The following is a 12,747-nucleotide window of genomic DNA, read 5'->3' as shown; positions in this document are numbered from 1 at the left end:
TTATCCCATTTGCTGCACGGTGGCACAGTGTATTGCACTGCTGCCTCACAGCAACAAGGTACTGGGTTCAATTCCCACCTGGGACACTGTTGGCACCGTGCTCCGGCGGGTTCTCCCCCAAATAGGAGCCTTTCTGTGTGGAGTTTGCATGTTCTCCCTGTGCTTACATGGGGTTCCTCCACCTACCATCAGTAAGGACCCCCACCAAAAACATGCACACATCATCGTCTGACCAACGATGGACACTTGGTACCAGGTCGCGTCGACGAATGCTGCCCACTGCTCCTGGCTGCCCCCCCGAAGGAAGGACAAGGCAAGATGGGAAAATGCAGAGGCCACATTTCACTGGCCACCACCCCAAAAAGCATGTGCATATGGGTGTGTGTGTGTGTGTTGTAGTGGGGTCATGTGACAAAGATTCTTAATTCTTAATTTACACAGTCATGGCTTATGGTCTCTTGGGGAAATCTGCAAATACAAAAATATCTTGCTTGAATAGGGCTGCCATTGATAGAAAACAATTTAACGTCACTACCACAGTATAAGCCTATAATAGTGTGATAATACACATCCACCCTATGAAGAAGAGCCATTTATTGGCATTGATCATCAGGACATTAAAAACATTAAAATTTGGGTAGACAATGATTGTGTCGCTTCCCACACTGGCTTAAAATACCCGTGAACTTGAGAGGAAAACAGAGTAAAAGAATAATGTAGCTATTAAAAAAAAAAAAAAAAAAAAAAAAAAAGGATTGCCATCAACTGTGATAATAGCAACTAGGCAATTATGTACTAATTGTGACAGCTATAATTACAGTTACAAGAGTTTCACTGGCCCCACCATCATAGGTTAGTTTGATGGCACCAACTAATCCAAAACTCTCCAACGTGCAAGGAAAACGCCCCAAAAAAACAGAAGGGCAAGGAAGGAATCTTGAGGGACATGTGAGGAATTTAGTCATATTAAAATGACAAAAAGCAAAGGGTGTCTTTAAAAGCATGACACTCTGACCATACAATTCTCCAACAGTCTTCTTCCATAGACAAAGTCCACACACAAAATAAATCCAGAAAAAAAAAACAGCATAATTAATGGAACATAATGAAAATCTCCCATAATTCCATGGACCTACACCCAGTAGTTTGGGAAGCACCGACTCTCTCCCTCCTCAGATTCTCCATTAGAATGTCAGCATATCCAGCCCTGCAAACTCCACGCCACTTTACTGAAATGAGCATTTGGCTTTTAATAGAGTTCAATACCAAACCAAACCAATCCATATCAAAGGTGATTCGTTTGTGGAAATTCATTAACTTGGATGAGAAATACTGTATGAGATTTACAAGGTTAATCTGAGCTCTGGGGAATGAGCCTGTTTTTTCTTTTAGCAAATCCCTTGTGTCATGCGAGGGGATCAGAAGGTAGATTGCTGCGCTAATGAGCAAGGCACCCGGGGGAAGAGGGAAGCAGACGTTTGAACCAGGCAGCACAGCAGATGTGTCAAGAAGGCAGACTGGATAAATAAAATAAAAGGTGTGTTCACATTCTGTGCATTTCCAGCTGTTTTTGCCTCTTATGGCATGTGTCAGATACCAAGGTTTCGCCATTTAAACAGTGTAACACAAGAGGCTTTTATAGTACACTCATTTTCTGACAGGGCCCTCTGAACTCTAAAAGAGTTAAAATGTCATGTGCTTTTGGGTGGGGTGTGTCTCTCTCACAAACACACACTCACTAATTTAAGCAAAGACGCAGAGTCCTACACACCACACCCACTCAAGGGAGATATTTTGGCCACTGCCTGCACTCTGGATCACTCCCTTGTTTCTCCAACTTCCCAGGCAGGCAGGCAGGCAGGCAGGCAGGCAGGCAGGCAGGCAGGCAGGCAGGCAGGCAGGCAGGCAGGCAGGCAGGCAGGCAGGCAGGCAGGCACGCACGCACGCACGCACGCACACACACACCAGCCTTGATAACCGGATACATCCAGACGGTCTTTCCCATGACAGGCAAAGTTGTCTCTTTTTGGGCGGGAAACAGGGAGGAATCCTGTCTGTGTGATGCTTCAACATCTCCTACACCTCAAACACTGTGTCACATACTGAGTATGCGGTCCTCCCTATTGCTTTGTGCCAAGTCCCCAAATGAATGCCATGTGTAATGTAGCTGAGCTAGTATGGTGACAACGCACAAGGGAAATTTTGTCTAGATAGGCACCACACCCTATATCTAGCAAGCAGTCACACTCACCTGCTAAATGGACCAGCAGACCACAGACAAGAATTACCAAATAGAAAGGGTATGGAAACCCAACAATTTGAGAGTATTTGAAAATATTCAGCAGTGGCACTCGTACAGTACATCTAGAAATGTAGAAATAGAAAATCGAACTGTTGTTACACAATGCTTTGCAAGCATGACGCTAGCCATGAGGTAAACAACCATGGTATTTCGGACCAAAGTGTGCCAGGGGTTATGTTCAGGTGCAAACTTAACAAAAGCACTTCCAAATCAATTCTGCTATGAGAATGAAATCGACTCTTGTGGTTTTTCATTATTCAAGATCAGTGAGAGTCATGAACACATGATTCTTACCCCAGGAGGGACAGTCGCGAAATCAGTGCGAAAGAGTCACATCATTTTGTGGATTCGTCAATTCACAGAGGGTCCGTTTTCATTCCATCTACGAAACGCTCATGAAAGCAGCACTCTCCAAACTTTCCATCACTGAAACTACAAATTGTGGAATGTATCAACCTTTAATAGGTTAAAACAGGGGTACCCAACATGATGATCGCGATCAACTCGTAGATCGCAGAAGTAGTGCAGGTAGATCGCACGCCATTCAAATTGTTTTGTTTTTACCGATCTGACCAACATGTTGAATTAACTTAATCTAGAGCTGCAAAGGAAAAGAAAAAACCGTGGTCAACATGATCAGTTCAGTTCATGCTTTCAAACCAAAAATACAACTTCTGTCCTCAAAGCTGCAGTGCCATGATTTGGGGAACTTTCAAAACCTGGCATCAGAGCTGGAGACCCAAGGGAAGGTTTGTGCCCAACGTGACAGTGCACGCTACACAGAGCAGATTGAAAACTGTCTGTCAGACTTTGACAAACTGTTTCAGGACTTTGCTTTACTGCAGTGGAGAATGAGATGTTGACACTACAGGCTGACATTGAGCTGAAGTCCAGGGCACATCGACAGTTTTGGAACTTACTCACAGAGGAAAAGTACCCAAATATGAGGAAATGTGCTACCTCCATGACTGCATTACTTGGCTCTGCTTATTTATGCGAGTCAGCCTTTTCCCACATGAAGATTATTAAATTCAAATACCGTTCCACCATGACTGATGATCATTTGGAAGACTGAGGCTGGCTACGAGCAGCTACTGTCTGGACTACGCAACCCTGGCCGACTCCACTCAGTGCAAGTCAGAGTAAGGTAGTGACCATAAATGTATTTTATTGTATTGTGCCGTAAAGGTTCATGCAGTGATGCAAGATTGATGAATATATAAAGTATACTCAGTATATCTATATAAATAAATATATTTAGGGTTGTTTTTTTTAATGCAGATAGATCATTTTGACCTGGTCATTTTAAAAGTAGCTTGCAAGCTGAAAAAGTGTGGGCACCCCTGGATTAGAGTGAATCTTTGCTTTTGTTTTCAACCCTTTGCTTTTCATTTTGTTCGCAATTGAAGTCTGTTTATGAACGTAGTTTGATTCGTTTGTGAGATTAGTGTTCATTGTTTATATTTCACATTTGCGGAGATCATACTGATTAGTCGGGCATTAAGATAGAGATGTATCTGAGTTTAGGACCCCGAGACGGATCTGAGCTGCCCTTGGGTGCCTGACTGAAATACAACTTAAAAAAGGCGCCTAACTGACGCAAATACAATTAAAATATAACAGGGAATTCAGAAGACCTTCTGAAGTATGAAGCAAAATCTAAATCTATTCATGTGCGTGATATATGTTTTCCTGCTGGAACGATATTTTATTTACATAAATGATGTTTAATTTGTTGTGGGGAAAAATGTATTCAACTTCGTAGTCCACGTTAGGTATATATATGTGGTTGATGCATGCCAGTCTTGGTAATTAAGTATCTTTCACTAAATGCACCTTTTGAATCTACCTCTATGGGAATCTACACTTCCCATAGAGGAAAAATGGAGCCGAGGCATAAAAAAACGAGGGGTTTAGGAGCCCCGTCATATGCCTCTTTCGTGGCGATGACACGTCTGATTGGTGTAACCTTTAATATTGATTAACAAGACAGCGTATCTGAAGCGCTTTCGCAACGCTCACCTGCGGCTTCTGGTGTGGCCCAGGGGTTAGACGACAAAAATGGTCAACTCACCAGAACAATTTGTTGATGTTTTGATATTTAAATATGATCTGCGTCAGAAAATATTACAGATATAACCTACTTGTGTTCAGGCTTCACAGTTCAATGGGATCTTTAAATAATTTAAAAATATTCATTATAAGGTTTCCTTTGGTAATGTCCACCATTCTGCACAGGAGAGAAAGATACATAGCTAGTTTTGTCTAGTTTTGTCGAGACAAAGACACAAAGAAACACTAAATATTCTTTAGTAGTAGACCTCTCTCTTATCTGTGCAGAAATAACTCAAATTAGTTGACAGATGAGTCTCCTGCGCTCTCTTTTAATTTTCAGAAGCGTCTGCCCCTAGAACACAGACAGAAGAATTCATGAAAAAAAAACATTGCAATCACACAGTCCCACACTACAAAGAAAGAAGAGAAGCTCGGTATCAGGGCCAGGGGAGGGGGGGGGGGGGACAATGAGAAAAAGACAGGAAGATGGCCACAAAGAGAGCAGGTTGTGTAACCGGAGAGGTAGATCGAGTGGGCTGAGTTTATTCAGGTTTTTTCCCCAGAGCGGTGACCTCAGGGGACAAACGCAGGGAAGAGGATGGTCAGATGAATGGTCCAAGAGAGCGAGAGTGTGTGTGAATGTGAAACCCAGGTTAAACAACAGCCCTACCTCAGATAGTGTTGACCCCTCTGACCTGCCACAGGCACAATAGGTAGGTCAGTGGAGAAAACAGCTTAACCAACCTGAGGAAAAGAGCATTTGCAAATGCATCCAGGTGTTTTCCCGCAGAAACAGGAGGGACAATGAAAATGTGGACGTTTTCTTTAACCAAGCATCAAATTAGTGAGGATCACTAATTAGAAACATCAGTGTTTCCCATATCTGCCTAAAGACGAGGCACAGCACCCATGCTGAATTTTAGACCACATCTGCAATTAAGTATAAATTTTGAAGACTAGAATGACAGCAGGTGACTATGCACACCTTTAATGCTGACAATTATCCAATTTGTCTAAAATGAGGCAAAATCTAGTCCTTTAAAGCAAGCCTGTCTGTCTCCATGGAAACAGAGAAGCTTGTTTTTGTCTAATTATGCACGGTAGAAAATACGCGTATAAAAGACAGTGGGTTCACATCCAATTATTCAGTCTCTAACAACAAGTCTTAGATAATCTGATAACCCTAACAAAAACATTGAATGTTGAGCAGTTCCACTGAAAAAGAACAAATGCAATGATGCGAGGGATGTTAACAATTAATCGACTATCGATTAATTGCTAATATGAATCAAATCGATTAAGATGTCTGATCAATGAGTTGTATAAATGAGTCTTTGTGGTGCAGTGCATTAACAGAATAAAAATACCCAGCCAGGAAGTAGTAGTACTGACCAGAACGACACGGGGCAGTTGAGAAAAAAACACAATAGTAGAAGTAGATGGAGGCTTCCGGAAGAACAACGTACAAGAAACATGACTTTGTGCGTCGATGCCAGGGCCGAAACTATGTATATTGTTCCTCAACAGCTAATGCTGTGTTCAGATGGAACATGGGAACGAGATAACGGAACTTTCTGAACGGCACGAGGGGAAGGAAAGAGATTAGACCTACATTTTTTATGGTCAATTTTAAAGTTGAATCTGCAGTACGTGAATGGTACGTAAACGGCCTTCCTAAATTTCCAATAAATATATCTAATATAACAAAAAGGGACAAATACACTCGGTTTGTGGTATCCGTCCCTTTAAAGAATGCGCTGCTGATATCACGTGCGCAAGGTAGGGCTGAACGATTAATCGAATTCAGTCTCGTTGTGTTAACTTTTTTTTTTTTAGTGAGCATAAAGCTGTTCCTAAAAACAGGGTGTATGTGGTGCTCAGTGTATGTGGATGTATACGCACAACATTTGTATTTAAAAAAAAAATGCATTTCTGCTGAAAGTGCATATTTTTCGAATGTTAATTTTCAGATTCTAACAATTACAAGGCTTGAAGTTAAATCTATATACACTACTCACAAAACGTTAGGGATATTTGGCTTTCGGGTGAAATTTATGGAAAATGTGAAAAGTTCACGCTACAGTGATATTATATCATGAAAGTAGGGCATTTAAGTAGAAGCATGCAATGGTGATTTCCTCATCTCAAAAAAATTATTGGAACAAAAGCCAACAACAGTGGTGGGTTTACGACAACAAAAAATGTCAATGTCTCAATAACTTGTCATGTGCCCTTGAGCATCAATTACAGCTTGACAACGTCGTCTCATGCTGTTCACAAGTCGACTTATTGTCTGCAGAGGCATGGCCCCCCACTCTCCTTGAAGGGCGGCCCTCAGGTCATTGAGGTTCTGGGGTACAGAGTTACGAGCCTCTACGCGGCCACTCAGCTGATCCCCTAGATTTTCTATGGGATTCAGGTCTGGAGAAAGTGCAGGCCACTCCATTTGAGGAACCCCAGTCTCCAGCAGCCGTTCCCGAATGATGCCACCTCGATGAGCTGGAGCATTGTCGTCCATGAAGATGAAATGAGGCCTGTGTTGTTCATGCAGGGGCACAATGACTGGATTAATGGTGTTATTCAGGTAGTATGGGCTTGTCACTGTACCATTCACAAAGTGTATGGTACAGTGGCAGTTCTGTATGGACTAGACACACCTGCCCACACTGTAACACCACCACCACCAAAGGCTCGTCTGGTGACAACAGTGGCTGATGCATAGCGCTCTCCTTGACATGTCCAACATCGTTGGCGGCCATCATTTCTGCTCAATGTGAATCGACTTTCATCAGAGAACAGCACTGAGGCCACTGGTCCCTCGTCCAGCCTCAATGCTCCCTGGCCCATGCAAGACGATGACGCCTGTGCCTGGTGGTGTGGTCAGGTTTCCTTGCAGGTCATCTAGCACGCAGACCACGCTGATGTCAACGGTTTTGAATGGTCTGACGTGACACTTGGGTGCCTCTCACCTCCCTTAAATGTGCCTGGAGTTGAGTGGCATTCATCATCCGCTTCCGCAGGGCACTGTTCACAATGAAGCGCTCATTGGTGTGGGATGTGGCCAAAGGACGTCCACTTCTATGCCTTTCTGTGACTCTTCAGTCTCTGTATCTCTGTTGCAACCTGCTGATGACACTCTGTGACACTCTAAGCTCAGTGGCCACTTCCCTCTGACAACATCCTGTTTGAAGCCTCGCAATGGTGAGGTACTGTTGATCAATTGTTAGGTGTCATCTTGGTCTCATGATGTCAAAATGTGAACAGCATGATGAAGAGGACTGTTTAAATACCATGAACAGTTGGACATGTGCATTGAAAAGTTTAGAGAAGGTCAAATTAAGTTCACCTGTAAAGGTTATAGTGCATTTTAGGTTCATCCTGAAATTTCACCCGAAAGCCGAATATCCCTAACTTTTTGTGAGTACACGCACACGCACACACACACACACACACACACACACACACACACACACACACACACACACACTATTGAGTCAATATTCTGCTGCGATTAAAGGTTTTTCTTTTTACAATTCAATAGTTAAATAAAGATAATGTTATTCATATCAATTCATACATCAATTAATCTAATTTTATCACACGTAGGCCTGGCCTACAGGAAATACTATAGACTATTATTTCTTGTGTTTAGTGAATAATACAGAAGATAAGCAAAAATAACATAGTAAATCGCAATTGCAGGCAGGATCACAATCCATGATCTTATTTCTTTTTCATGTTGGTTTTTAAGACGATTTTGAAAGTAACTGAACAGTAAAACCAAACTAATTTCCCTATTAAAATATACAGCCCTACAAGATAACAAAACCTAAAAGAAATTCGGCCAATTAGCCATTATTGGTCTGTCTATTAGGGGAATATGTGTAAAATGACTTAATTTGTGCCAGTTCCTGCTCTAACAGGATCCGCTCGAGCTGTGAGCACCGGCAAGAATTTATTTTTCCACAATTTAAATTTGCACGCCGAAGGTGCCGGGGGCGACCAGTGCAACATACATGCTTGGCCCTTAATGATCTTACAAAAGTGAGACGTTTCTGGATCGTATTCAACAAAAATAATAGGATCATCCTATTATTTTGTCTTGTATTAATTTACAAAAACAGAAAGAACAAAAATAAGTCATCTCTCAGACCGGAGCCAGGTGCCATCGTAAGCCGGCAGAGCCCACTCGTTCACGACCGACACATGTCGGTCACTGCGCTTCCACGTTCAGTTTCTCCAAACACAACAAATAGAAAGTGTTTTATTTTAGATTATAATTTTTTATTTCCGTCTACTAATTGAATAAAACAAAAAAGCCCTGTATAGACTCTAACTTGCATGAATCAAAAAAAACAACAAAAATAAAACATGCTAAGCTTTTTTAAAGCAGCGAATATACACTCAACGGCCACTTTATTAGGTAACCCTTGCTAGTACCGGGTTAGACCCCTTTTTGCCTTCAGAACTGCCTTAATTCTTCATGGCATCGACTCAACAAGGTGTTTGAAAGATTCTTCATGAGATTTTGGTCCATATTGACATGAAAGCATCACGCAGTTGCTGCAGATTTGTCAGCTGCACATCCATGACACCAATCTCCTGTTCCATCACATCCCAAAGGTGCTCTGTTGGATGGAGATCTGGTGACTGTGGAGGCCATTGGAGTACAGTGAACTCATTGTCATGTTCAAGAAACCACTTTGAGATGATTTGAGCTTTGTGACATGGTGCATTATCCTGCTGGAAGTAGCCATCAGAAGATGGCTACACTGTGCTCATAAAGGGATGGACATGGTCAGCAACAATACTCAGGTATGCTGTGGCGTGTAAACCATGCTCAATTGGTACTAAGGGGCCCAAAGTGTGCCAAGAAAATATCCCCCACACCATAACACAACCACCAGCCGAAACCATTGATACAAGGCAGGATGGATCCATGCTTCCATGTTGTTTACACCAAATTCTGACCCTACCATCTGAATGTCGCAACTGAAATTGAGACTCATCAGACCAGGCAACGTTTTTCCAATCTTCTATTGTCCATTTTTGGTGAACCTGTGCCAATTGTAGCCTCAGTTTCCTGTTCTTAGCTGACAGGAGTGGCACCCGCTGTGGTCTTCTGCTGCTGTAGCCCATCTGCTGCAAGGTTCCACGTGTTGTGTGTTCAGAGGTGGTATTCTGCAAACCTTGGTTGGAACAAGTGGTTATTTGAGTTGCTGTTGCCTTTCTATCGTCTCGAAGCAGTCTGCCCATTCTCCTCTGACCTCTGACATCAACAAGGCATTTTTGTCCACACAACTGCTGTTCACTGGATATTTTCTCTTTTTCTCTGTAAACCCTAGAGATGGTTGTGCGTGAAAATCCCAGTAGGTCAGCAGTTTCTGAAATACTCAGACCAGCCCGTCTGGCACCAACAACCATGCCATGTTCAAAGTCACTTAAATCCCCTTTCTTCCTCATTCTGATGCTCGGTTTGAACTTCAGCAAGTCATCCTCACCATGTCTACATGCAATAAGTTGCTGCCATGTGATTGGCTCATTAGCTATTTTTGTTAACAAGCAATTGAACAGGTGTACCTAATAAAGTGGCCGGTGAGTGAATCCCAGTGAATCCCACTGCCTGAATTATTCATTCCATGTAAATGTTGAATAAATGTGTTGTTTACTAATTTTGTATCATAGTTATATTCAACATCTCCAAGATGGCTCAGTTTGACTGTGTTTCATACTATGGGATAGCTCTCCATCACCCTTTTGCTTCCTTCTTTCGCTGAAGTACTTGCCCCCTTCCACAAAGCTTTATTTCTGTGGGAAAACTTGCAAATTATAGGTCCTGCAAATTTTATTCATTGTGTTAAGGTGAGGTAAGTACTGGAGTTAAGTTAGGTTAAGTTTAATTTAGAAGGATTTAAATGTGTATTTAATACAACACACAATTCTTCTTCCTCTTCTTTCGGCTGCTCCCGTTAGGGGTTGCCACAGCTGATCATCTGCCTCCAATACCTTCTGTTCTGCACATCTTCCTCCCTTACACCAACCGCCTGCATGTCCTCCGTCACCACATCCATAAACAGTCTCTTTGGCCTTCCTCTTTTCCAGCAGCTCCATCCTCAGCATCCTTCTCCCAATGTAACTCATCTCTCCTACACACGTGTCCAAACCATCTCAATCTCGCTTTATATAATTTAATACCACAGCCAATTATTACTAATATATAATTATAGAAGCCAGAATAACGACTGCGGCGCCGCCCCTTGCGGCCGCCTGCGCGAGCGCCTCATGTCAGTTAGGCACATTTTAAAGTTTTTAGTATTTTTTAGAGCTTATTGTGTGTAATCTCCAGGTGTCATGACATTTCACTGCATATACAGTATGTATGACCGTATGTATATGTATGTGACAAATAAACCTCTTGACTCTACTGTATGCAGCATATTACTGCCCTCCCACCCCCCCTTCCCCAAACAATACAACGTCATGCACGATAACTCTGCAAAAACTAATTTAACAGCTGGAAAACACCGCAAAATGGGGACATTTGCATTGCACCAGGAGGATATTTTGAGGTTATGTCATCTTTAAGTTATTATCAAGGATTTCCCAGAAATCCAGAACACAAGTATGTTGGTGGAAGAGACACAGATAAAGCGGTTAAGTAAGGACAACATGTTCTCTTTCTGTGTTGTGGATGTTGGGGGTGGGGGGGGGGGGGTGTCAGTCACAATAGTTTTATACAAAGAGGAGATTCGGTTTCTGAGAATCTACATATACAATTCAGTGGGTCGTCCGATTGTTGTGAAGTATGGTAAATTTGGCAATATGGCTACTTCAAATAATTTCATCGTTTGGCTAGCATGAACCCTGCCACCGTTCATTATTGCAAATATACATCAGATGTTCGCTTAACCTTAATCTATACCCGTTGCTTTGAGAGCGGGGCAGTGTTGTGTCTGCTCCCGGGCATTTTCCCCACAACCGTTGAAAGCGTCACACCCTTCTTTCCTGCCGCCCTCCACCTCCCCAATCCCATCTCACCCCTACTTCCTCCTCTCTCCTCTTTAAGACCACCTCACTGTGGGCTTACATAACAGCTTGACACACTGAAAATATGAGGCTCTCTCTCTCTGAACAAACACAAGGAAGGTGACCTATATTGAGGACACAGTATCTGGCTTAGTCACCTCATGATACTTCTTTCCTTCTCAACTCCCCCCAGACATCTGCCCCTTGCACTTCTCAGCTGTGAAAACATCCTTTCCACCTGCTTCCACACCCCACTTTCACATCAACACATATAAACCTGTACTTACACTAATTTAGTGCCACCTGTGAGATTCCCGTACAACCCTCCATGCGACTCACCACATTGCCAATCATTCAAAGCCAGTACGTTTCAACTCAGTGGTCAATGCAAGGCTCTAGTACCCAATCGCAACTCTTTATAAACAGTTTTTAGGGAAGCTCTCCTTGTGACTTCAGGCTCTGCGTCACGTCTTGTTGCCATTTCCACCGTTAATGATTGTTTGCATTGACTAACTTAGTGTAACAAAAGTTCACAAGCGTCAGGGCAACTCATCTCAGCCACATTTGTCCAAGCAAACTCCACTTGTGCAAAATGAAGACAGGCAAATACCACTCTGGCTACTTCTGCTATATATCCTCAGCTAGTTTTACTGCGCAGCTAGCTTAGGGTTGCCCCACATCTTCATGGATCTTTGTGAAGAAAAGCATTGTGGTCTGCCGACAAGTGTTGTAAATTATGAACGAAGCGGTGCAATTGACAGTCCTGGAATATTTCCATGCCGTTCCAAGGGTGGGCAACAGCTCCCTCATTCCAGAAACCAGAAGCTGGAACCTCAGGAGTTTGGCAGGGGAGAGGGATAACATGATCTGTCACCACTTTCCCAAAACAAGGTACAGCTGGCTAAAGGACACTCAACAAGGTCACTTAAACATACAAATGCTGGATGAATTTTAAGAATATTAGTTTCAGACAGACAGATGACGTACACCTCTGCATATGTTCGTAAATGTGTGTCTAAGGGTTGCGTCTATAAAAGAATGGAATGGAAAGGAAAAAGGTGGGCGCGGTTCTGAGGCCATACCCACACATGCTTTACTTTTCCTCTTCCAGCCCCAACCCACTCTGCACCATTCAGTTTTTCTCCCATTCTCCTTCGGCAGAACGTCAGTCTTCCCAGTCTCTTTGGTCTCGTTTGCTTTGCTAGGACTCTTTTTTTTTTTTTTTTTTTTCTCTTCTCTCGCTCCTTTCAGCCTAGACTGACTCCCCTCGCCACTTCAGTGTTTCTATCGGATGAATACCTCAATGGCTGGACAGCCTTACTGTCTTTCTGGGTTTTAATGGTCCGAGAAATCTTCAAGGCACC

The 12,747-nt window shown here is 42.8% G+C and overlaps 1 protein-coding gene across 6 annotated transcripts in view; it reads right to left on the bottom strand.

The window, feature by feature from the left end:
- Positions 1–12,747, bottom strand: part of utrn (utrophin) — a gene marked incomplete at its 3' end in the record, with an annotated part of 307,813 nt that overhangs the window by 293,565 nt on the left and 1,501 nt on the right. The gene's annotated exons all lie outside the window — the stretch shown is intronic.

This window comes from Zeus faber, assembly GCF_960531495.2.
Source record: "Zeus faber genome assembly, chromosome: 2".
Classification (NCBI taxonomy): Eukaryota; Metazoa; Chordata; class Actinopteri; order Zeiformes; family Zeidae; genus Zeus; species Zeus faber.
The sequence above is the reverse complement of the archived record's forward strand: the minus strand, read 5'-3'. Positions and strand labels throughout refer to the sequence as shown.